The 26,395-nt window shown below is 45.5% G+C and overlaps 1 protein-coding gene across 11 annotated transcripts in view; it reads left to right on the plus strand.

The window, feature by feature from the left end:
- The window catches only part of FGL1 (fibrinogen like 1), a 165,347-nt gene that overhangs the window by 125,422 nt on the left and 13,530 nt on the right, over nt 1-26,395 (plus strand). The gene's annotated exons all lie outside the window — the stretch shown is intronic.

A 26,395-nucleotide genomic window follows, 5' to 3' on the forward strand; every position in this document is an offset into this window, starting at 1 on the left:
TCGCCACTCCTCAAACGCCCACTTCATAGCCAACAACTCCCGATTGCCGACATCATAATTGCGTTCCGCAGGCGAAAACTTTCTGGAAAAAAAAGCACACGGTTTCATCAAAGAACCATCAGAATCCCTCTGAGACAAAACGGCCCCTGCCCCAATCTCAGAAGCGTCAACCTCAACCTGAAAAGGAAGAGAAACATCCGGCTGAAGCAACACAGGGGCAGAAGTAAATCGGCGTTTAAGCTCCCGAAAGGCCTCAACAGCCACAGAGGACCAATTCGTCACATCAGCGCCTTTCTTCGTCAAATCAGTAAGGGGCTTAACCACACTGGAAAAGTTGGCAATGAAACAGCGATAGAAATTAGCAAAGCCCAAAAATTTTTGAAGGCTCTTCACAGCTGTGGGTTGAATCCAGTCATGAATAGCTTGGACCTTAACAGGATCCATTTCCATAGACGAGGGAGAAAAAATAAAACCCAAAAAAGAGACCTTCTGAACTCCGAATAGGCACTTAGACCCCTACACAAATAAAGCATTATCACGAAGGATCTGGAACACCATCCTGACCTGCTTCACATGAGACTCCCAATCATCGGAAAAAATCAAAATATCATCCAAATATACAACCATGAATTTATCAAGATAATTGCGGAAAATATCATGCATGAAGAATTGGAACACAGATGGAGCATTAGAGAGCCCGAATGGCATCACAAGGTATTCAAAATGGCCTTCGGGCGTATTAAATGCAGTTTTCCATTCGTCACCCTGTTTAATACGAACAAAATTATATGCCCCTCGGAGGTCAATCTTAGTAAACCAACTAGCCCCCTTAATCTGAGCAAACAAATCAGAAAGCAAAGGCAAGGGGTATTGGAATTTGACCGTGATCTTATTAAGAAGGCGATAATCTATACAGGGTCTCAAGGAGCCATCCTTCTTAGCAACAAAAAAGAAACCCGCTCCCAATGGTGACGAAGACGGCCGAATATGCCCTTTCTCCAAAGATTCCTTAACATAGCTCCGCATGGCGGCATGCTCTGGCACAGACAGATTGAAAAGTCGGCCCTTAGGGAACTTACAACCAGGAATCAAGTTAATAGCACAATCACAGTCCCTATGTGGAGGAAGGGAACTGGACTTGGGCTCATCAAATACATCCTGGAAATCCGACAAAAACTCAGGGACCTCAGAAGAGGGGGAAGAGGAAATTGACATCAAAGGAACGTCACTATGTACCCCTTGACAACCCCAACTAGTCACAGACATAGTTTTCCAATCCAGCACCGGATTATGTTCCTGTAACCATGGAAAACCCAGTACAACAACATCATGCAGGTTATGCAACACCAGAAAACGGCATTTTTCCTGATGTGCAGGAGCCATGTACATGGTCATCTGCGTCCAGTACTGAGGTTTATCCTTGGCCAATGGTGTAGCATCAATGCCCCTCAAAGGAATAGTTCTCTGCAAAGGCTGCAAGGAAAAACCACAGCGCCTGGCGAATTCTAAGTCCATTAAGTTCAGGGCAGCGCCTGAATCCACAAATGCCATGACAGAAAAGGACGACAATGAGCAAATCAGGGTCACAGATAAAAGAAATTTAGGCTGTACAGTACTAATGGTAACAGACCTAGCGACCCTCCTAGTACGTTTAGGGCAATCAGAAATAACATGAGCAGAATCACCACAGTAAAAACACAGCCTATTCTGACGTCTGAATTCCTGCCGTTCTGTTCTAGTCAAAATCCTATCACATTGCATAGGTTCAGGACTCTGCTCAGAGGACACTGCCATATGGTGCATAGCTTTGCGCTCGCGCAGACGCCGATCAATCTGAATGGCTAGAGACATAGATTCGCTCAAACCAGTAGGCGTAGGGAAGACCACCATAACATCTTTAAGGGCTTCAGAAAGACCTTTTCTTAAAATAGCAGCCAGAGCATCCTCATTCCATTTAGTGAGCACAGACCATTTCCTAAATTTCTGGCAGCATAATTCTGCCGCTTCCTGACCTTGACACAAGGCCAACAGGGTTTTTTCTGCATGATCCACAGAATTAGGTTTGTCATACAATAATCCGAGCGCTTGAAAAAATGCGTCTACATTCAGCAATGCCGGATCCCCTGATTCAAGGGAGAATGCCCAGTCCTGAGGGTCACCATGCAGCAAGGATATGATGATTTTAACTTGCTGAATGGGATCACCAGAAGCAAAAAACAATTTGCAGTTATTTTTAAAGTTCAAAAACTTGGATCTGTCCCCAAAAAACAAATCAGGAGTAGGAATTCTAGGCTCCAAAGCCGGAGTCTGGACAACATAATCTTGGATACTCTGTACTCTTGCAGCAAGTTGATCCACATGAGAAAACAAACCCTGAACATCCATGCCAGAGCATAAATCCTGAACCACCCAGAGATCAAGAAGAAAAAAAAGACAGAACAGAGCACAGAAAAAAAATGACTCAGAATTTTTTCCTTCTTTTGAGATGCATTTAATTCATTTTTGGCCACTTGTACTGTTATGATCTGGTGGTTTAGGAGCAACATGGGACGAGCTCTGAAGGAAGTGGTACCTGTACTGACCGCAGTCCCTAAGCTCAACACAACACTAGAAGTAGCCGTGGGATGCTCCTGACACTCCCTAGGCACCTCGTCACAGCCTGAGAACTAACTACCCCTAAAGATAGAAACAGGAAAACTATCTTGCCTCAGAGAAAATCCCAAAAGGATAGATAGCCCCCCACAAGTAATGACTGTGAGTGGAGAGGGAAAAGACATACACAGAATGAAACCAGGATGAGCACAGGAGGCCAGTCTAGCTAGATAGATAGGACAGGATGGAATAGTGTGCGGTCAGTATAAAACACTACAAAAAATCCACACAGAGTTTACAAAAATCTCCACACCTGACTAAAGGTGTGGAGGGTAAATCTGCTTCCCAGAGCTTCCAGCTACACAGAATTAATTCATACTGACAAGCTGGACAGACATAGAAAGCACAGAACGGATAAGTCCACAACCTGTGGACAGAAAAGAGCAAGCAAGGACTTAGCTTTGCTGAACTGGTCAGGATAACAGGGAAATCCAAAGAGATGTGAATCCAACCAGGAACCATTGACAAGTGGCACAAGCTGAAGGAAAGAGCCAGGCTAAATAGCCGAGCAGAAAAGACAATCAGTGGAAACAGCTGCTGACTGCTAAATCCAAGGAGCAGCCATTCCACTTAAAACCACCGGAGGGAGCCCAAGAGCAGAACTCACAAAAGTGCCACTTACAACCACCGGAGGGAGCCCAAGAGCGGAATTCACAACAGCCATCAATCATCATACTAACAGCTCAGCCCGAACCTGCCCAAGATTGGACGACTGAGCTGTCAATCATTGTGTGTAGGATACACCTGAGCAGTGGAATTGTGATGGTGGCTAGTGTGAAAATTATAATACTTCTATTTTTTTTTATTATTACAGATTGTGTTATTAAAAAAAAATATTGCAAAAGATGTTAAAAAAATGTTTTACACAAAAACCTGATTTAAACAATAGGTAATTTCTGATTATAGCTTCTCTTTAATGTAGTGCTTCCCTACTCCTTTTTTGCATAAACAGACTGATGTTATCTGTGGATAGTTTAAACCCTTAGTGACCGCCGATACACATTAAAATGGTTGCCCCTAAAGGTACTTATTCCCTCATTGCCGTTTTAAAACAGTAATTGGGAATAAGGCTGTGGTACTCCCCAGAGTTGGAAAATCTCCGAGCTCTTGGCTACTGGGTGGGTAGCAGAGACCCTGGAGAACATGATCAGGAATGGATTTTCCAGTGCCCGATCACGTGATCGCCATTATTCAGTGAATAAAGGTGATCACAAAAAGAAAAGTGTACCCTCTGTTTCAATGATTTATCTCTCTTCTGATATGATATACGTGTCATAGAAGAGAGAAATGATTCCCCCTGAGACCCCATGGTACCTCTGCCATCCCCGGGCATTCCTGATCAATCCACCGATCCGGCGTCATCGTCCTGGGAAAAAAATGGCAGGTGTATGTACAGTGAGCCTGCTGAGATCTGTCAGCCGATACCCGGGAACAATAGGACATTTTTCCTATTGGTTCCTTTTGATCACTGTGATAGACCCTATGACAGTGATCAAACAAAAAAAAAGTAAATCAAATCCCTTTTTGTCACCCTCCTTAACTAGATAAGAAATATATATATTTTTTAATTTTTTCCTTTCTTTGCAGTCGGGGTTAGGATTAGGGTTAGGGTTAGGATTGTGTTAGGGCTGGGGTTCAAATTGGGTTTTCTTTAAAAGGAAAAAAAAATGAAGTTATGACGGCCAGTGTTGAGCATAAGTGCTCGCTACTTGAGTATGCATGGAGTATCGCGGATGCCTGCATGTTTTTTTTTTTAATGTCTAACATCCACAAAACATGCGAGGTATGGACTCGAGCACCCATGATATTCGGTGCATACCCGATTACCCGATGCAAGCTGGAGTAGTGAGCACTTGCGCTGAACGCTAATTATGACATATTCAATATGACGGCCTAATGTTATCAAATTCTGTGTTGTACCTGTGGGTTCAAAATGCCCACTATACCTCTGGATAAAATCCTTGAGGGGTGTGGTTTCCAAAGTGGGATCACTTCTGGGGGGTTTCCAATGTTTAGGCACATTAGGGGCTCTTGAAACGCAACATTGCGTCAGCTAAAATTTTACATTCTAGAAAGAAGTTTAAAAAAAACAAACCTCCCGGATTTCTGCAATATGAACAGCGTTCAAGATCTTGCTCAGCGTCTGCAAGGGTTAACGTTGAAAGTTGCCAGCTTACAACAGCAAGTGAGCAATTGCACTGGAATCCGCTCTGAAGAACCTAAGGGGGGTTTGCCTGAATGTTTCTCTATCCCCCATGATGGCACCACTGAGAGAGGGATCCGCCCTCAGGGACCGGAAACCTACAGGTGAAAAAGGCGGTAACTCTCTTCCACATCAGTTCGGTTTCCTGTCCCTGACTGGGAACCTACAGCATACCTGATCGTCGTGGGATGTCGGGGGTCCATCTGGCCGGTTTCAGGCAGCGGGGGACCCTACCTCGGACGTGGTGGATTCTTCCTCCCCGAAGGCCACGATTCCGGGATCAAGGGGCCCTGTGCATGTGCGTGGGAGAGGCAGGGAAGCAGGTATCCAGTCTGCCTCTCCCTAACATCCACAATGGCCGGTAATAGGTGGCGGCGGCCACCTCGTGTCATACCGCTGGTCCACCTATTACCGGGAGTTGGTGGCGAAGGTCACCTACAGGAAGCGCCGCAATTTTGGGGGCATCGGCGGCTGCTCCGGCCCTTCCGACGCTCCCTCCTGGAGGCCGGGCGCTGGTAAAATGAACACATGCATGTGCGCTGACCGCAAGGCATCTCTGGGAGATCCAGAGCGTGCAGGCGCATCGCATCTCTGGGTAACTGAGGCTGTGGCGCGCCACCCACTTGGGAATATAAAAAGCAGTTAAGCTAGGAGGCCGGTGCTTGATTTTTTTCAACATGAGTGAGAAGGAGCAACCGGTAGAGGAAACTCTGCAGTCCCCTCCAAAAAAAAGCCAGCAGCAGCGCCATCACCAGCAGCAGCGACAGCAGCAAAACGCCTCTTCCTAGCGTCGCAGTTCAGGATCCCAGCGTAGCAGAGGCTCCGGTGGATCTGGAAGATCAACAGCGGTTCAAGTCGAGGAAGCAACTCCTACGCCAGAACCGGTATCCTACTTACATTAGGAGGGTAAGTGACCTCCGTGAATGTTCATCTTCTAAATGGGGTTTATTGTGTCTTCTTAGGGGAAGAAGTGTACAGCGAAATCCAGGCACAGAGTATGTCCAATCTGCTCTGTAGATCTACCTGCTACGTGGGTAAAAAAGCTCTGTGCTATATGCATAGAAAATACTATATGTGAAGAGTCCCCAAGATTCGCATCTGACCTAAAAGAGTTAATCAAAACCCAGGTGGAAGATGCATTAAAAAGCGTTAAAAGTTTAAAAAGGAAGCATAAATCCAGGCACAGTTAAGCTCCAGTGAGGAAGATAGTGACCGTTATAGCTCAGACAGTTCACTCTCTTCTCTCTTATCCTCTTCATCCTCAGAAGGGGGTCGCAATTGTTTCCCTATCGAAGAAAGTGATGCCTTAGTAAAAGCAGTTAGGACAACCATGGGGCTAGTGGAGACTCGGTCCAAGAAAACGGCGCAAGATTTTATGTTTAGCTGCCTTGAACAAAGGAAACGAAGAGCGATCCCATTAAATGAAAAATACAAACTTTAATAAAAAAGGAATGGAAGAGGCCAGACAAAAAAAGTCCTTTTAACCCCAAAGAGGAAATACCCATTTGACGACCCTGTTTGCTCTTTCTGGGGAAAAGCGCCAAAGTTAGATGTCGCCATTGCAAAAGCCTCTAAAAAATTTGCCTTGCCTTTTGAAGATATGAGGACTCAGAAGGACCCCATGGACAAAAAGGCGGAAGTATTCTTAAAGGGTTCTTGGGAGGCTGCCGGGGGTGGGGTTAAAACCAGCCATAGCTGCCACATGTACCGCCAGAGCACTAATGGTATGGCTAGACCACCTAGAGTCACAACTGAAAGATAGATCCCCGAGAGAATCAATATTGGACTCAGTCTCAATAATGAAAGGAGCAGCTGCGTTCCTAGCAGACGCCTCTATAGACTCAGTGAGACTGGCGGCAAGGTCTGCTTCGTTTTCAAACGCAGCAAGAAGGGCCTTATGGCTCAAGTGTTGGCCGGGAGATCTACAAACGAAAGCTAAGCTATGCTCCATTCCCTGCAAAGGAGAATTTCTATTTGGGCCTACCCCAGATGACATTCTTGAGAAAGCAGGGGACAAGAAAAAAGCTTTTCCGGGGTTTCCCGACCAATCGTATAGACGGCCCTCTCGGAGCTGGAGATTTATGCGTAGAAGGCCCCCTAAAAATCAAAAAGGATGGGAGGATAAAAGATTTAAGGGAAAAGGGCTTTATGTTCAACAAACCTGATAACAAAAAACAGCCCCAATGAAGGTGTGCTCCAGGTGGGAGCGAGGTTGACACACTTTCTTCCAGCCTGGGAAAAAATATCTGGGAGTGTATGGTTATTAAATATAATAAAAACAGGACTGAAGCTGAAGTTCCATACAATGCCATCTCATCACTTTATCATGACACCACAAAGGAAAGTAGAGGCCGAACAACTGGACCTTCAAAAAGAGATACAGAGTCTTTTAACAAAGAATGTCCTGCAAGAAGTCCCAGACCAGGAGAAAGGCACGGGATTCTACTCCCCTCTGTTTCTTCGAACAAAACCGGATGGAACTTACAGGACAATCATAAATTTGAAAAAACTAAACAAATACCTTGTGACTCAAAGCTTCAAAATGGAGACAATAAAAACCTGTGTGAGAACGCTTTATCCGTCTTGTTTTATGACTGCCATCGATTTAAAAGACGCATATTACCGTGTGCCCATCCACCCAGATCAACAAAAATTCCTCAGGGTGGCGGTGTTAATGCAAGGGGAGCTGAAGCATTACCAATTCAGGGACCTTCCCTTCGGCCTAGCCATAGCCCCGAGGGTGTTTACGAAACTAATGGCAGAGGTCATGGCTCACATAAGAGAGAAAAATATATTAATAGTTCCATATCTGGATGACCTCCTGGTAATTGGCGAATCCTCCCTCCATTGCAGTCAACAGTTGGACAAAGTGATGACATCCCTGACAAATCTAGGTTGGATGTTGAACCTAGCAAAGTCCAGAATTATCCCAACCCAAGTACAACATTACTTAGGGATAATGATAGACTCGAACAGGCAAGAATGCAGTCTCCCGGCGGAAAAAATTTCGAACATGATTCAACTGGTAGCACAATTGAAGGGGTCCCCAGTTGTCACTTTGCGCAAAGCAATGTCCATACTGGGATCAATGACAGCCTGTATTCCAGCGGTCCAATGGGCCCAGAGTCATACCAGAGCTCTCCATTGGGAGATACTAGAAGCAGAGTCTCACTTAAAGGGGGATTTAGAAAAGCACTTAAAAATCTCCTCACAAACAATACGTTCCCTAGCTTGGTGGGTGGATCCAGACAACCTAACCAGGGGTGTTCCGTGGGTATGGCCGATATCTATAACACTGACCACCGACCAGGGCCGCCATCAGGGCATTACAGCCGTGACTGGCGTATGGGGCCCAGTGAGCAGAGGGGGCCCGCATCAGGCCCCCTCTTACCTGCTCACCGGGCCCCTACTGGCAGCCGCAGGCTGAACCGGGCCCTTAGCGGCGGCCGGCGCTACAGCTGTACGCTATTGACGTCCGGGCCCGCGCCCGCACGTCAATAGTTAACAGCCGCCAGCCGCAGCGTGCAGGTCGCCGGCGTCTGACGTCATTGTCAGTCGCCGGCGAGTGCACGGTGCAGCTGCGTGGAGAGAGCAGGAAGGCGGCAGGTAAGCAGAACTTTTTTTTTTTTTATTGAGAGCGGCGATGCGGGGGGAAGGGGGCCCAGGGCAGTAAAGCTGGACACAGGGGGGGAGGGGGCAGTAAAGCTGGACACAGGGGGGGAGGGGGCAGTAAAGCTGGACACAAGGGGGGGGCTGTAAAGCTGGACACAAGGGGGGGGGGCAGAAAGCTGGACACAGGGGGGGCAGAAAGCTGGATATAGGGGGGGCAGTAAAGCTGGATACAGGGGGGGCAGTAAAGCTGGATACAGGGGGGGCAGAAAGCTGGACACAGGGGGGGGCAGAAAGCTGGACACAGGGGGGGCAGTAAAGCTGGATACAGGGGGGGCAGTAAAGCTGGACACAGGGGGGGCAGTAAAGCTGGATACAGGGGGGGCAGAAAGCTGGACACAGAGGGGGCAGAAAGCTGGACACAGGGGGGGCAGTAAAGCTGGATACAGGGGGGCAGAAAGCTGGACACAGGGGGGCAGAGTGCTGGACAGAGATGGGGCAGAGTGCTGACAGAGATGGGGCAGAGTGCTGGACAGAGATGGGGCAGAGTGCTGGACAGAGATGGGGCAGAGTGCTGGACAGAGATGGGGCAGAGCGCTGGACAGAGATGGGGCAGAGCGCTGGACAGAGATGGGGCAGAGCGCTGGACAGAGATGGGGCAGAGCGCTGGACAGAGATGGGGCAGAGCGCTGGACAGAGATGGGGCAGAGCGCTGGACAGAGATGGGGCAGAGCGCTGGACAGAGATGGGGCAGAGCGCTGGACAGAGATGGGGCAGAGTGCTGGACAGAGATGGGGCAGAGTGCTGGACAGAGATGGGGCAGAGTGCTGGACAGAGATGGGGCAGAGTGCTGAACAGAGATGGGGCAAATACAGTGATGTATTTATTTTATTTTTTGAGTATACTGTTTTAAATGGGGGGCGGTCCTGTTACTGTGTAGAGTGATACTATGTTGCCTTCTTCATGTGGTGTAATGTAGAAGTTGGGAAAATTAAGTAATGTGTTCTACAAGCGGAACTCGAGATAACTGTTTTATTTCCTGCAGAGACGAGTCCTGGCTGGATGAAGTGATGGCGGTCTGTGCTGGATGAAAGATGAAGGACTTCACCTAGAGACGTCACTGGTGAGTAAGTGTTACCTATACACTGACACTATACACTGTATACTATATACAGAGGTCCTGTGTACAATGTCACCAGTGATCACTGTATTACCTGTTGTGAATTCTGTGGCTGAGTTCACTTCTGTGGTCACAAGTGGTATTGCAGTCTCTGGGCTTCCTCCCTCAGGTGTTTTGGTGAGCTCGTTGGCTGCCTTGCTATTTAGCTCCACCTGAGTCTGTCTTCCTTGCTCCTTGTCAATGTTCCAGTGTTGGATCTGAGCTACTGCATCTTTCCTTGGGCCTGCTGCTCTGCTAGATAAGTGCTTCTAGTTTGTTTTCTGTTTTTTTCTGTCCAGCTTGCTATTGTCTTTTGCTGGAAGCTCTGAGAAGCAGAGGGGTGCACCGCCGTGCTGTTAGTTCGGCACGGTGGGTCTTTTTGCCCCTTTGCGTGGTTTTCGTTTTAGGGTTTTTTGTAGACTGCATAGTTCTCTTTGCTATCCTCGCTCTGTCTAGAATATCGGGCCTCACTTTGCTGAATCTATTTCATTCCTACGTTTGTCTTTTCATCTTGCTAACAGTCATTATATGTGGGGGGCTGCCTATTCCTTTGGGGTATTTCTCTGAGGTAAGTCAGGCTTGTATTTCTATCTTCAGGCTAGTCAGCTCCTCAGGCAGTGCCGAGTTGCATAGGTAGTTGTTAGGCGCAATCCACTGCTGCTTATAGTTGTGTGAGGATAGATCAGGTACTGCAGTCTACAGAGATTCCACGTCTCAGAGCTCGTCCTATTGTTTTTGGTTATTGCCAGATCTCTGTATGTGCGCTGATTACTGCACGCTGTGTTGCCTGATTGCCAGCCATAACAGTACAAGGAGCCATACCAATGATTCCCAATAGAGGGAAAAAAGAAATCCTGACATCATTTTTTTTTCTTAGCTCTGTCTTCAGTCTTTTTTTTCCCCTAGACATTAGAGTGCTTCAGGACACAGCTGTGGACATGGATATTCAGGCTCTGTGCTCCTCAATGGATAATCTCGTTGTAAATGTACAAAAGATTCAAGATACTATTGATCAGAAATCGATGCTAGAACCAAGAATTCCGATTCCTGATTTGTTTTTTGGTGACAGAACTAAGTTCCTGAGCTTCAGAAATAATTGTAAGCTATTTTTGGCCTTGAAACCTCATTCTTCTGGTAATCCTATTCAACAGGTTTTGATTATTATTTCTTTTTTGCGCGGCGACCCACAGGACTGGGCGTTTTCTCTTGCTCCAGGAGATTCTGCATTGAGTAATGTTGATGCATTTTTCCTGGCGCTCGGATTGCTTTACGATGAGCCTAATTCAGTGGATCAGGCTGAGAAAAATCTGCTGGCTTTATGCCAGGGTCAGGATGATGTAGAAGTATATTGTCAGAAATTTAGGAAATGGTCAGTACTCACTCTGTGGAATGAATCTGCACTAGCGGCTTTGTTCAGAAAGGGTCTCTCTGAAGCTCTTAAGGATGTAATGGTGGGATTTCCTATGCCTGCTGGTTTGAATGAGTCTATGTCCTTGGCCATTCAGATCGGTCGTCGCTTGCGCGAGCGTAAATCTGTGCACCATCTGGCGGTACTGCCTGAGAGTAAACCTGAGCCTATGCAGTGCGACAGGACTATGACTAAAGTAGAACGGCAAGAACACAGACGTCTGAACAGACTGTGTTTCTATTGTGGTGATTCTACTCATGCTATTTCTAATTGTCCTAAACGCACTAGGCGGTTCGATAGCTCTGCCGTTATTGGTACTGTACAGTCCAAATTCCTTTTGTCCGTTACCTTAATGTGCTCTTTGTCATCGTATTCTGTCATGGCGTTTGTGGATTCAGGCGCTGCCCTGAATCTGATGGATTTGGATTATGCTAAACGTTGTGGATTTTTCTTGGAGCCTTTGCGGTGTCCTATTCCGTTGAGAGGAATTGATGCTACACCTTTGGCCAAGAATAAGCCTCAGTACTGGGCCCAGCTGACCATGTGCATGGCTCCTGCACATCAGGAAGTTATTCGCTTTCTGGTACTGCATAATTTGCATGATGTGGTCGTGTTGGGGTTGCCATGGCTACAAACCCATAATCCAGTATTGGATTGGAACTCTATGTCGGTAACCAGCTGGGGTTGTCAGGGAGTACATGGTGATGTTCCATTTTTGTCTATTTCGTCATCCATTCCTTCTGACATCCCAGAGTTCTTGTCGGACTTTCAGGATGTATTTGAAGAGTCCAAGTCTGATGCCCTACCTCCGCATAGGAATTGTGATTGTGCTATCGATTTGATTCCTGGTAGTAAATTCCCTAAGGGTCGTTTATTTAATTTGTCCGTACCTGAACACACCGCTATGCGCAGTTATGTGAAGGAGTCCCTGGAGAAGGGACATATTCGCCCATCGTCGTCACCATTGGGAGCAGGGTTCTTTTTTGTAGCCAAGAAGGATGGTTCGCTAAGACCGTGTATTGATTACCGCCTTCTTAATAAGATCACTGTTAAGTTTCAGTATCCCTTGCCATTGATTTCTGACTTGTTTGCTCGGATTAAGGGGGCTAGTTGGTTTACTAAGATTGATCTTCGTGGTGCGTATAATCTGGTGAGAATCAGGCAGGGAGATGAATGGAAAACGGCATTTAATACGCCCGAGGGTCATTTTGAGTATCTGGTGATGCCGTTCGGACTTGCCAATGCTCCATCTGTTTTTCAGTCTTTTATGCATGACATTTTCCGTGAGTATCTGGATAAATTCTTGATTGTTTACTTGGATGACATTTTGATCTTCTCAGATGATTGGGAGTCTCATGTGAAGCAAGTCAGAATGGTTTTCCAGGTACTGCGTGCTAATTCCTTGTTCGTGAAGGGATCAAAGTGTCTCTTCGGTGTGCAGAAAGTTTCATTTTTGGGGTTCATCTTTTCCCCTTCTACTATCGAGATGGATCCGGTTAAGGTTCAGGCCATCCAGGATTGGACTCAGCCGACATCTCTAAAAAGTCTGCAGAAATTCCTGGGCTTTGCTAATTTTTATCGTCGCTTCATCTGTAATTTTTCTAGCATTGCCAGACCATTGACCGATTTGACCAAGAAGGGTGCTGATTTGGTTAATTGGTCTTCTGCTGCCGTGGAAGCTTTTCAGGAGTTGAAGCGTCGTTTTTGCTGTGCCCCTGTGTTGTGTCAACCTGATGTTTCTCTTCCGTTCCAGGTCGAGGTTGATGCTTCTGAGATTGGTGCAGGGGCGGTTTTGTCACAGAGAGGTTCTGGTTGCTCGGTGTTCAAACCATGTGCTTTCTTTTCCAGGAAATTTTCTGCTGCTGAGCGTAATTATGATGTGGGCAACCGAGAGTTGCTGGCCATGAAGTGGGCATTCGAGGAGTGGCGTCATTGGCTTGAGGGTGCTAAGCATCGCGTGGTGGTATTGACTGATCATAAGAACCTTACTTATCTTGAGTCTGCCAAGCGCTTGAATCCTAGACAGGCCCGTTGGTCGTTATTTTTTGCTCGTTTTGATTTTGTGATTTCATACCTTCCGGGCTCTAAAAATGTGAAGGCGGATGCTCTGTCTAGGAGTTTTGTGCCCGACTCTCCGGGGTTATCTGAGCCGGCGAGTATCCTCAAGGAAGGAGTCATTGTGTCTGCCATCTCCCCTGATTTGCGGAGAGTGTTGCAGAAATTTCAGGCTAATAAACCTGATCGTTGTCCGGCCGAGAAACTGTTCGTCCCTGATAGGTGGACTAGTAAAGTTATCTCTGAACTTCATTGTTCGGTGCTGGCCGGTCATCCAGGAATCTTTGGTACCAGGGAGTTGGTTGCTAGATCCTTCTGGTGGCCATCTCTGTCACGGGATGTGCGTGCTTTTGTGCAGTCCTGTGGAATTTGTGCTAGGGCTAAGCCCTGCTGTTCACGTGCCAGTGGGTTGCTTTTGCCCTTGCCGGACCCGAAGAGGCCTTGGACACATATTTCGATGGATTTCATTTCTGACCTTCCCGTTTCTCAAAAAATGTCGGTCATTTGGGTGGTCTGTGATCGCTTTTCTAAAATGGTCCATCTGGTGCCCTTGGTTAAATTGCCTTCCTCCTCTGATTTGGTGCCTTTGTTCTTCCAGCATGTGGTTCGTTTACATGGCATTCCTGAGAATATTGTTTCTGACAGAGGTTCCCAGTTTGTCTCGAGGTTCTGGCGAGCCTTTTGTGGTAGGATGGGCATTGACCTATCTTTCTCCTCGGCCTTCCATCCTCAGACTAATGGCCAGACCGAACGAACCAATCAGACCTTGGAAACATATCTGAGATGTTTTGTTTCCGCTGACCAGGATGATTGGGTGTCATTTTTGCCGTTGGCTGAGTTCGCCCTTAATAATCGGGCCAGCTCGGCTACCTTGGTCTCTCCATTTTTCTGCAATTCTGGGTTCCATCCTCGTTTCTCTTCAGGACAGGTTGAGTCTTCGGACTGTCCTGGTGTGGATTCTGTGGTGGACAGGTTGCAGCAGATCTGGACTCAGGTAGTGGACAATTTGACCTTGTCCCAGGAGAAGGCTCAGCTTTTCGCTAATCGCAGACGCCGTGTGGGACCCCGACTTCGTGTTGGGGATTTGGTTTGGTTATCTTCTCGTCATATTCCTATGAAGGTTTCCTCTCCTAAATTTAAACCTCGTTTTATTGGTCCGTATAGGATTTCTGAGATTCTCAATCCGGTGTCTTTTCGTCTGACCCTCCCAGACTCCTTTTCCATACATAATGTATTCCATAGGTCGTTGTTGAGGAGATACGTGGCACCTATGGTTCCATCTGTGGAGCCTCCTGCCCCTGTTTTGGTGGAGGGGGAATTGGAGTATATTGTGGAGAAGATTTTGGATTCTCGTGTCTCTAGACGGAAACTCCAGTATCTGGTCAAATGGAAGGGTTATGCTCAGGAAGATAATTCCTGGGTTTTTGCCTCTGATGTCCATGCCCCAGATCTTGTTCGTGCCTTTCATGTGGCTCATCCTGGTCGGCCTGGGGGTTCTGGTGAGGGTTCGGTGACCCCTCCTCAAGGGGGGGGTACTGTTGTGAATTCTGTGGCTGAGTTCACTTCTGTGGTCACAAGTGGTATTGCAGTCTCTGGGCTTCCTCCCTCAGGTGTTTTGGTGAGCTCGTTGGCTGCCTTGCTATTTAGCTCCACCTGAGTCTGTCTTCCTTGCTCCTTGTCAATGTTCCAGTGTTGGATCTGAGCTACTGCATCTTTCCTTGGGCCTGCTGCTCTGCTAGATAAGTGCTTCTAGTTTGTTTTCTGTTTTTTTCTGTCCAGCTTGCTATTGTCTTTTGCTGGAAGCTCTGAGAAGCAGAGGGGTGCACCGCCGTGCTGTTAGTTCGGCACGGTGGGTCTTTTTGCCCCTTTGCGTGGTTTTCGTTTTAGGGTTTTTTGTAGACTGCATAGTTCTCTTTGCTATCCTCGCTCTGTCTAGAATATCGGGCCTCACTTTGCTGAATCTATTTCATTCCTACGTTTGTCTTTTCATCTTGCTAACAGTCATTATATGTGGGGGGCTGCCTATTCCTTTGGGGTATTTCTCTGAGGTAAGTCAGGCTTGTATTTCTATCTTCAGGCTAGTCAGCTCCTCAGGCAGTGCCGAGTTGCATAGGTAGTTGTTAGGCGCAATCCACTGCTGCTTATAGTTGTGTGAGGATAGATCAGGTACTGCAGTCTACAGAGATTCCACGTCTCAGAGCTCGTCCTATTGTTTTTGGTTATTGCCAGATCTCTGTATGTGCGCTGATTACTGCACGCTGTGTTGCCTGATTGCCAGCCATAACAATTACCTATACATTATATACAGAGCTCCTGTGTATAATGTCACCGGTGATCACTGTATTACCTGTACACAGACACTGCTTACTAATTACAGATCTCCTGTGCATAATGGCACTGCTGGTGATGGTATTGTGGGTTTTTTTTTATTACTGATCAGAATTGTAGTATTCAGTCATTTGTGGATATATGCGGTCTGGTCATGGTGTAGCGGTATTTGTTCCTTGTATTTTATATTATTCGATCACTGTGGTGGTAATATGTCATCTGGTCATAGTGCTGTGGTATTTGTTCCTTGTATGTAGTATTATAGGTAATTTTAAAAATTGAAAAATAAATAAAAATATACCTAAATTGTATTGCATATTTTAACAAATATTTAGTAGGTTACAGTAGAGTAGGGCCCGGCCAAAAGTGTCTACCGTGTTATGGTGGCGGCTTAAAAAATCTTTTGGCCAAAACAAAAGCTGCCGGCTATATGTGTGATCTGGTGATGGGAACTGTTAATGTGTGATAGGTGAGAAGTGTAGATTTTCCAAGAGAGAGCGGTGGGACTGTGGACAGTTCGTGGGGTGGAGCCTGGAGGCGGGGCTGGGGTGGAGCCTGGGCGGAGTTTCAAGGGGGCCCCGAAAATTTTGCCAGTATGGGGCCCCAAAATTTCTAGTGGCAGCCCTGCCACCGACGCAAGTCCTTGGGGTTGGGGGGCTCACTCAGACTATCAAATTGCTCAGGGGTCTTCTCCCTCTACATTTTTTAAACACTACCGACTAGATCTGACTTCTTCTTCACACCTCACCTTTGGCAGAAGGGTCCTGGAGGCAGTGGTTCCCCCATAATATACATTCTATGAAATTCTCTGTGGTGCCGTCATGGGAGAAGGAGAATATCATAGTTACTTACCGATAACAGCATTTCTCTGATCTCATGATGGCATCCGTACATTCCCTCCCATCACGTGTGGGTGTGCACACTAGGATTAGTTATTAATACTTAGTCACGCGGTGCTTCTGATAAGCCTAAAATTAAAATATTTTTGTTTGGTGACCATTTAAGTTACAGCTGAAGTTCTGTTAAGGCTCTGTAAACCAACTGATGTGGGAGAGAGGTACCGCCTTTTTCACCTGTAGGTTTCCTGTCCCTGAGGGCGGATCCCTCTCTCCGTGGTGCCGTCATGGGATCAGAGAAATACCGTTATCGGTAAGTACCATATATACTCGAGTATAAGCTGACCCGAGTATAAGCCGACCCCCCGAATTTTGCCACAAAAAACTGGGAAAACTTAATGACTCGAGTATAAGCCTAGGGTGGGAAATGCAGCAGCTACCAGTAAATGTCAAAAGTAAAAATAGATACCAATGAAAGTAAAATTAATTGAGACATCAGTAGGTTAAGTGTTTTTGAATATCCATATTGAATCAGGAGCCCCATATAATGCTTCATAAAGTTTATGATGGCCCCATAAGATGCTCCATATGAAAATATGCCCCCATATAATCCTGCATAAAGGTTAATAATGGCCCCATAAGATGCTCCATAGACACATTTGCCCAATATAATGCAGCACAAATGTTGATTATGGCCCCATAAGATGCTCCATAAAGATATTTGCCCCATATAGTGCTGCACAAACGTTAATTATGGCCCCATAAGATGCTCCATAAAGGTATTTGCCCCATATAGTGCTGCACAAACATTATGGCCCCATAAGATACTCCATACAGACAATTGCCCCATATAGTGCTGCACAAACGTTGATTATGGCCCCACAAGATGCTCCATACAGACACTTGCCCCATATAGTGCTGCACAAACGTTGATTACAGCCCCACAAGATGCTCCATACAGACATTTGCCCCATATAGTGCTGCACAAACGTTATGGCCCCATACAGACACTTGCCCCATATAGTGCTGCACAAACGTTATGGCCCCATACAGACACTTGCCCCATATAGTGCTGCACAAACGTTATGGCCCCATAAGATGCTCCATACAGACACTTGCCCCATTTGCTGTTGCTGCGATAAAAAAAAAATCACATACTCACCTCTCCATCGCTCAGGCCCCTTGCACTTTCAATATTCACCTGCTCCTTGTTCCGGGCCCCGCTCCGTATTCAGCATCTTCTGCACTAATGTTCAGGCAGAGGGCGTGCACTAACTACGTCATCGCGCCCTCTGACCTGAGCGTCACTGTAGAAGATGCTGAAGACGGAGCGGCGCCGGAACGAGGAGCAGGTGAATATCGCGCAGCGCTCCCCTCCCCGTTATACTCACCTGCTCCAGGCGCTGTGCAGTCCCTGGCTTCCCGGCACCGCAGCTTCTTCCTGTTCTGAGCAGTCACTGTTACCACTCATTACAGTAATGAATATGCGGCTCCACCCCTATGGGAGGTGGAGCCGCATATTCATTACTGTAATGAGCGGTACCATCTCACTGGTCAGTACAGGAAGAAGCTGCCGGTGCCAGGGACCTGCAGGGACCGTGCCAGGAGCAGGTGAGTATAATTAAACAGCCCCCGCTCCCCCCCCTGCCGACCCCTGGGTATGACTCGAGTATAAGCTGAGAGGGAGACTTTCAGCCCCAAAAAATGGGCTGAAAATTTCGGCTTATACTCAAGTATATACGGTAACTACGATATTTTCTGGTAAACAGCAGCAATTTTTTTCGTTTAAAAATGCATGTTTACTTTATTTTCGGCTTAGACACAGGTCTTCAGGGGCTGAATTTCAGCGTGTGGGGATTATTATGTAATTATTACGAGGTGAGCCCCAAGTTTGGGCATTTTCATTGCGTCCAGATGACCCTTGTTTGATGTCAGTAGAAGCGTGTTTTTTTGCTATGGGGGTATTATATGATGATCCTGATCTGGTCACTACAGCCGAGGCAGAACTCAGGTGGCTGAAACAGGTTTCTGGCGACACTGAGGGATATTGTACCCAGTTCAGACGATGGTCTGCAGAGGTCAGCTGGAATAATCCAGCACTCAAGAGTCAGTTTTTAGCAGGTTTGAATGACAGGGTTAAAGATTTGCTCATTGCATATCCTGCACCTGCTATGCTTGAGGCTGCTATGCAATTAGCTATCCGTGTGGATAGAAGATTAAGAAGTAGACAGACACACCCCATCTTCTCTAGATGGCAGAGAGGGGGTTTACAGTCCATTAGGGACATAGTTGACACACAGACAAGAACCGTCATTTCATTTGCTCAGGCATGCACTTTGTTCGACTATATACGCGCACACCCTTTTCACTACATGCAGCTGCAAAGCTACGCACATAGTGTCATACATGCTTTCAACGACAATGACTGGCAGGACGAGTTACTGAGCAAGTTAAATACATGCACTCAGAACAAGGGTCTGGTCTCGGGGTACTATACATTCCTTCGTCCTCTGATGCAGTATGATGCCGTAGGGGTGGGAATCACAAAATGGCAGGTGGATGATGTCTCCTTTACACCATCTTTTATCTTGCGGGCACTACAGAAAGCACTCAAATATATACCTTCTGTCTCTTATTGGGAAATGGCGTTACAGATCCTGCACAAAACCTATGTTTCACCAAAACGTAGTTATCTGATGGGGAGTCTGGCGAGCCCGGCCTGTTCTAGATGTGGGGAATTTGAAGCGGACCACTATCACTGCTTTTGGGCTTGTCCACAAATTCAATTGTTCTGGCAGCGTATACATACCTTCGTGTTGACGCACACCTCATATAACATCACACTTACTTCAGCCTGGGCTCTCTTTGGTCATATTACAGATAGTGATGTCCATATACCATATCATGGTAAAAAATTCCTTTTTATTATCTCAGCTGCAGCTCGTAAAACAGTTCTGCAAAACTGGTTGGCGCCTAAAGTGCCCACATTGCGACTTTTCCTAGAGAAACTTGCTTTTTTGTTTAGAATGGACTGGATAGAGGCTTCCCTCCAGAAAGAGAGAAGGACTCAGACATTCTTTGACACATGGGAACCATTTATAGCGATTCTTCCGGCTCACACTAAGCAAGGAATCAGAGATTGTTTTAAGATGACTACTTGGTTCTTGGAACAAATAATAGCAGGTCGTCCGCCTCTGTGAGGATGATTCGCGGATTGAGACATATAAACCTGAGGATGTAGGAGTGGAAGCCGTGTGCTCTTCCCCCTTCCCCCTTCCTTCATTTCCCTCATGTGTTCTTCTCCCCCTCCCCCCCCCCCCTTTTTTTTTTTTTTTTTTTTTTTTTTTACTTCTTTGTTATGTTTAGGCAAATTATTTTATTTGTTTACTGATTGATACAAGAATGTGCAAATTGTATTCCCCCTTTTTTTTTTTTTTTTTTTTTTTTGTGTGTGTTTTATCTAAATTTTATATCTGTATTGTCAAAAAAGTTTAATAAAAGCATTATTGGAAAAGAAGTAGACAGAATTATTATTATTATTTATTTATTTATTTATATAGCACCATTGATTCCATGGTGCTGTACATGAGAATGGGTTACATACAAGTTACAGATATCACTTACAGTAAACAAACTAACAATGGCAGACTGATACAGAGGGGTGAGGACCTTGCCCTTGCAGGCTTACATTCTACAGGATTATGGGGAAGGAGACAGTAGGTTGAGGGTTGCAGGGGCTCCGGTGTTGGTGAGGCGGTAGCTTCGGTAGTGATGAGGAGGCAGCGGGGTCAGTGCAGGCTGTAGGCTTTCCTGAAGAGATGGGTTTTCAGGTTCCGTCTGAAGGATCCGAATGTGGTTGATAGTTGGACGTGTTGGGGCAAAGAATTCCAGAGGATGGGGGATATTCGGGATAAGTCTTGGAGGCGATTGGATGTGGAGCGAATAAGTGTGGAGGAGAGAAGGAGGTCTTGGGAGGACCGGAGATTACGTGAGGGAAGATATTGGGAGATTAGTTCAGAGATATATGGAGGAGACAGGTTATGGATGGCGTTGTAGGTCAGTATTAGTAATTTGAACTGGATACGCTGAGGGAATGGGAGCCAGTGAAGAGATCTGCAGAGGGGGGAAGCTGAGGAGTAGCGAGGAGAGAGATGAATTAGTCGAGCAGCACAGTTAAGGATGGACTGGAGAGGTGCAAGGGTGTTAGCAGGGAGGCCGCAGAAAAGGATGTTGCAGTAGTCTAGGCAGGAGATGATGAGGGCATGAACAAGCATTTTAGTAGATTGACGGTTGTGGAAAGGACGGATTCTGGAGATATTTTTGAGCTAGAGGCGACAGGAGATGGAAAGAGCTTGCATGTGTGGTTTCAAGGACAGGGCAGAGTAGAAGGTTACTCCGAGGCAGCGGACTTCCAAACATTCCGGACAGAATGAGGAGAAGGTTTCAATTTTGCTGGAAAACCCTGTTGACTGTGGGGAGCCGATGCAACTTGAGGCGATGTCCTCTCGTTCCCAGGAAAGGCAGAGAAGTTTCTCCGAGGGGCTATGCCTTTATTGTGGTAAGGCTGACCATTTTATTAAGCAATGTGAAGGACGCATAGACAAGGAAAAGAGAAAGAAAAAAGGTCAATCAGAATAACCCTCCCTTTCGCATTGCATTTTCACGGTCGGCAGGAGTTTCTTTTTCTGGCAGTTCTACCTGTCGTGGTCATTCGATTGATTTTCAAGTGATGGTCGACTGTGGTTCTCCACTTAATTTGATTGATCAACAATTTCTAGACAAGTATAAGATTCATTATGTACCTTTATCATGCCCTTTTCCTGTAGTGGCGATTGATAAGACTCCTCTAGAGCATGGGTGCGTTTCTCGAAAGGTCACCGGGTTTCCACTCACTGTGAATATGGAACACCAGTAATCTTTAGATTTGTTTGTACTTGATAAATTTCCTTTTCCAGTTGTCCTGGGGTTACCCTGGTTAAAAATGGACAATCCCGTACTTGACTGGTCGTCAAGTGCGATAAGATCCTGGGGTCAGGAGTGTCATGGGAAATGTTGTGATGTACACATTGCTGCTGTTGTGACAAATGAGCTACCTGAAGCCATTTAGGAATTCTGGAAAGTATTTTCAGAGGTGGAGTCACAAGCTCTACCACCTCATAGAGATTACGATTGCGCTATTGAGTTCGTCCCAGGTGCTACTCTCCCTAAGAGTCGTTTATTTAATCTGATGATTCCCGAGAGTGAGGCCTTAAAAGAATACCTACAGACTAGTCTTGCTGCAGGTCATATAAGACCCTCTAAATCCCCTGTGGCTGTGGGGTTCTTTTTTGTAAAAAAAAAAAAGATGGGGGTCTTAGGCCGTGTCTGGATTTCAGGGAGATTAATAAAATCACTGTGCGCAATCCTTACCCCTTGCCGCTAATTCCAGATCTGTTTAACCAATTAGTTGGAGCCAAGTGGTTCTCTAAGATCGATCTCCGTGGGGCATATAATTTGCTGCAAGTTAAAGAAGACGATGAATGGAAGACAGCCTTTAATACCCCGGAAGGTCATTGTGAGTGTCTAGTTATGCCTTTCGACCTTACAAATGCTCCGGCGTTCTTTCAAAATTTCATTAACCATATCCTGAGAATAATAAGTCTTCTTCGGATGGGCGTTCTCCTTTCTTTTGTTGTACTGGGAAGAATCCATCTTTCGATCCTTTTTCTAGGATTGGGCGGCAGTGCCTGCGGAGGAGAGTTTTTCTGGAAATTTGGAAAGAGTTTGGACCAGTGTGTGCCGTAATCTTAAACAGGCTAATAGGAGGTCTAAGAAATATATAGACAAGAGAAGAATGGAGGCGAGGTTTGTTGTTGGGGACATGGTTTGGTTGTATTCTAGGAATCTGCGTTTGAAGATCCCTTCTAAAAAGTTGGGGCCGAAGTTTGTAGGACCTTTCAAAGTGGTTCACATTGTCAACTCGGCAGCGGTGAGATTAGACATTCCTTCGTCCTGGAAAATTAATTCAGTTTTTCATGTATCTTTGCTGCAGAAGGTTGACACGCCAGATAAGGTGGCTATGCCATCTGCTCCTCCAATTGATGAGGACTGCGAGTTTGAGATTTCACGCATTTTTGATTCCAGGTGGCATAGAGGAGGGTTACAGTATCTTGCATCCTGGAAGGGTTTCGGTCTCAAAGACAATTCCTGGGTGAAAGCTGTGGACGTCTCAGCCTCAAGGTTAATTAAGGCTTTTCACAGGAGATTTCCGAATAAGGCCCGGCTTTGATGATCTGGGGGATCCTCGTTAAAGGGGAGGTACTGTTAGAATCTGTTTAGTTTGTGACTATCTGCCATTTTCTTGTGGAGTTCTGGCTGCTGGTCTTTTTCCTCTAGTGCTGGGTTTGTCTTGGGTCAGGTGTTTGTATCACTCTTTATCAGGTACGGACTGGGGCTGAAATTCAGCCCTGGCATTTGAAACCACACAGGCCCATGTTGTCCTTGTCCCCAAGAACCAGATGGGATATATTACTAATATTACCTTGGATGGAGGAAAGAAAGATTTACTACATGACCAATATTTCAAATGATACCCATGGCATGCTGGGTAAGTGACGGAGTCAGTGACTTTGTGCTTCATCACAACTGTTAACAGTATGGGTGTCCTGAGAACATTGATTCTGTTAACAATGTAGCAGACAAAGCAGCCCACAACCAGACCGGCCCTTCTGGCATTTGCCAGAAATGCCCAATGGCCAGTCCGGCCCTGCTCTTTATTAACCTGCATCTGCCTCCCAGTCCTTACTGAACAACAGTTTTTATCTGCTTGAGCTCTAACTTGGTGCTTTGCTTTGTCTTCTGTGTGTTATTTGTGCAATGCTGGTACCTCTGGTTCTGCTAGCCTCAGTTTCTGTTTTCTTTTGGTTTCTGCAGCATTCTCTTTGTTTTCTATTAGGAGGTGACCCATTTTTGTACCCAGTCCTTAGTTCTTTTAGGGAACCCCTTCCCCTTATCTATAGGTCTTCGCTTGAGATTAACCTAGGATCGATCATCGGTGGGTCTATTCGCAAGGAATGGGTCTCCAACTCCATCGTAGGGTTTCAGCCTAGTCTTAGTGCAGGGTCAGTTTTCCCCCTTCACCTTAGTCCTGTGTTGCAGATCCATAACAATATAGGCCCCTCAAAATCGCTTCAAATGTGAGGTGGTACCTAAAAAAAAATGGTTTTGTAAATTTTGTTGTAAAATTGAGAAATCGCTGGTCAACTTTTAACCCTTATAACGTCTTAACAAAAAAAAATTATGTTTCAAACATTGTGCTGATGTACAGTAGACATGTGGGAAATGTTATTTATTAACTACTTTTTGTGACACCACTCTCTGATTTAAGGGTATAAGAATTACAATAAAAGTTTAAAAATTGTGACATTTTCAAAATTATCGCAAAATTTTTTTTTTTGTAATCACAAATAAACTCAAGTCATATCGAAGAAATGTACCACTATGATGACGTACAGTATCTCTCGAGAAAACATTCTCAGAATCAGTGGGATTCGTTGAAGCGTTTCAGATTTCTAATCTCATAAAGTGACAGTGGTCAGAATTCTAAAATTTGGCTTGGTCATTAAGGTCAAAATTGGCTCATTCCTTAAGGGGTTAAGCTGCAGCCTATCTGTGCAGTTCATAGACAGAATGCCTGCGGCCATCGAGTTGTCCTATATGCATGGTAGGAATTACTACTCACAGCATTCTGTAAATGGAATGATTTCAATAACAGGCAATCGCATAAACATTTCCTACTGATGCAGTTTCCTAATTTTTTAGATTTGGTTCCGAATAGGATATTTACCTACTAAGTCCTCCAAAGGGGGGCAGAACATCAGGACCCTTGTATTGTTGTGAGACCTGCATTGCGTGAATGTAGGCTGATTTTAATTCATACAGAAAATGGAGATGTCCGTCTGTTAATATGTCCTTCTACTTCCCATCCTCCCCTGTGACTGGGATATAAAGCAAAGGTGAAGTCTGGAAAATTCAATCTCACACATGAGTAATTCATGATTCTGGATGACTGTAATAGAACTGCCATCTCCGCCTGTAAATACCAGCAACCCCATCTACCGTACTTTACTCACTAAACGCAGCCCGTGTTGTCTTACATATATACTTTGAGATGAAAAACTCTACTAAAACTGCTCTGTCGATAAGGAATATCCTTTATTGTGACCTCTGCTGGTACATGGATGACAGATGATTCACCAGTCAGCAGGACGATGAGATTTTACCTCCATCCTCCATCTCCTCAATGAGCATGAAATCTGCTGCTTCTGAAATTTGTTCTACATACTCAGCAGAAATGGCTTCATAGAGAATTACTGAAAAGAGCAATATGGGATGAGCGCCATCTAAAGCATGCTTGCTGTGAGAACATTATGGAAAACTCTACACTCTCTTCACCTCTATGTGAGTTTACTATTCCAGGCATCTTTGTAAAAAAAAATTAAAAAGTCTGCGCTGATGGAGAAAGAATCACTTGCTGCAAAAATGGACGATGAAGGTTCTTTTATTAGGACAGCGCGTTTCAATTTAAGACAGGCGTCTTCATCAAGTAAATAACAACAGATAGCCTTTTAAAGTTTTTTTCCCCCTTTTTTTGGACATTTTTACTTGTGGCCTCTCTCCATCCACAAGGCGGCAGCAGGTGGAATTTTAAATAACTGGGGCACCATACTATCCCCTAGATGAGCAAGCCATGTTTTCATTTTTCCTTCCTCCTTAAATTGGGTTACCCTATTATGTTTGCTTTCTCCACAGCACATAATAGTTTCCAGATGTCTTTGATGCCATTGGGCAGTCCCAGATTTTGGGGCTATGACCCTTCATTTATTCTTTAAAGTGTAAATGGACTGTGAGGTAACCTTTATGAATTAGTTGTTATGTGTTCATCTAGAGCAAATTGTCTCTTCAGAGAGGAAGAGGACTTGAACTCTAGTGCCAACTATTGGAAGTAGCAATCCTACACGTCATTATCAACCCTTTAACGAGTCTTGCCGCATGACTTGGGATAAAAGCCAAATCAGAATCTCAGTTTGTAGACACAGTGCTTTGGAGTATTGCCCCTAGTCAGTACAAAGTATGAGATCCGATTTGGCTGGGTGAGAGGCTAAGACTGGAATGTAAGAGGTAAGTTTTCTCCTTGTGGAAGTGACATGCCAGGTCTGGCATGCCAGTATGAGGAAACTTAAACCCCTTTCATGCTCTTCTGGGAAATCAAATATGCAAACTGTCTCTTCAGACAGGAAGAGGACTTGAACAATAGTGCCACCTATTGGAAATGGCAATCCTGCAAGTTAATATCAACCCTTTAACAAGCCTTGCAATATGACTTAAGATTAAAGCCAAATCTGAATCTCAATTTGCAGACACAGTGTTTCGGGGGTATTGCTTATTGTCAGTGCAAAGTATGAGATCCAATTTGGCTGGCTGAGAGGCTAAAGTTGGGATCTAAGGGGTAAGTTTTCTTCTTGATTTGGATTTTATACTAAATCATATTGTAGGGTTCATTAAAGGGAACCTGTCACCCCCCCTTCCTGGGGTTTTTAACTAAAAGAGCCACCTTGTGCAGCACTAATGCTGCATTCTGTCAAGGTGGCTCTTTTATTTGGGGTCGTTTCCAACGCTGCAATATAAGTTTTTTAACTTATGAGTCTTAAGTACTGAACTCGCAGCTTAATAGGAATCAGTTATGCAAATATTGGTTACCCCATGTGAAAGTAGTGTTGGCCCCATGCAGCAATGCAGCATGATAACTTACGCAAAACATTGCAATATGTTATATAGTAAATATTTGCGACCGCTTTAATTCATGTGATTTAAAGGAGCTTCCTCTGTATCATGCTTTAGGTGTGGTATTTTTGTTGGTTTCTTACCTTTAACCTCAATGGATAAAATCTCATAACAATAGTAGAAATTAGAGTTTGTGTGAATCTTTTTTGCAGGATCTGGTCTATCAGCTACATCAGTAACCTGGAGGCGCTTGGCGAGAGCCCTGAGAATTGGCTCCTTCTAACTTCCAGATCCATGTCTCTTCTTGTGATTAGTTGTCCTGTTGCAACATCACTTGTGCATCACGGTGTAATGATAAAGGTGCACCAGGCTAGCTAATCAAA

This window comes from Ranitomeya imitator, chromosome 1 (assembly GCF_032444005.1).
Source record: "Ranitomeya imitator isolate aRanImi1 chromosome 1, aRanImi1.pri, whole genome shotgun sequence".
Taxonomy (NCBI): Eukaryota; Metazoa; Chordata; class Amphibia; order Anura; family Dendrobatidae; genus Ranitomeya; species Ranitomeya imitator.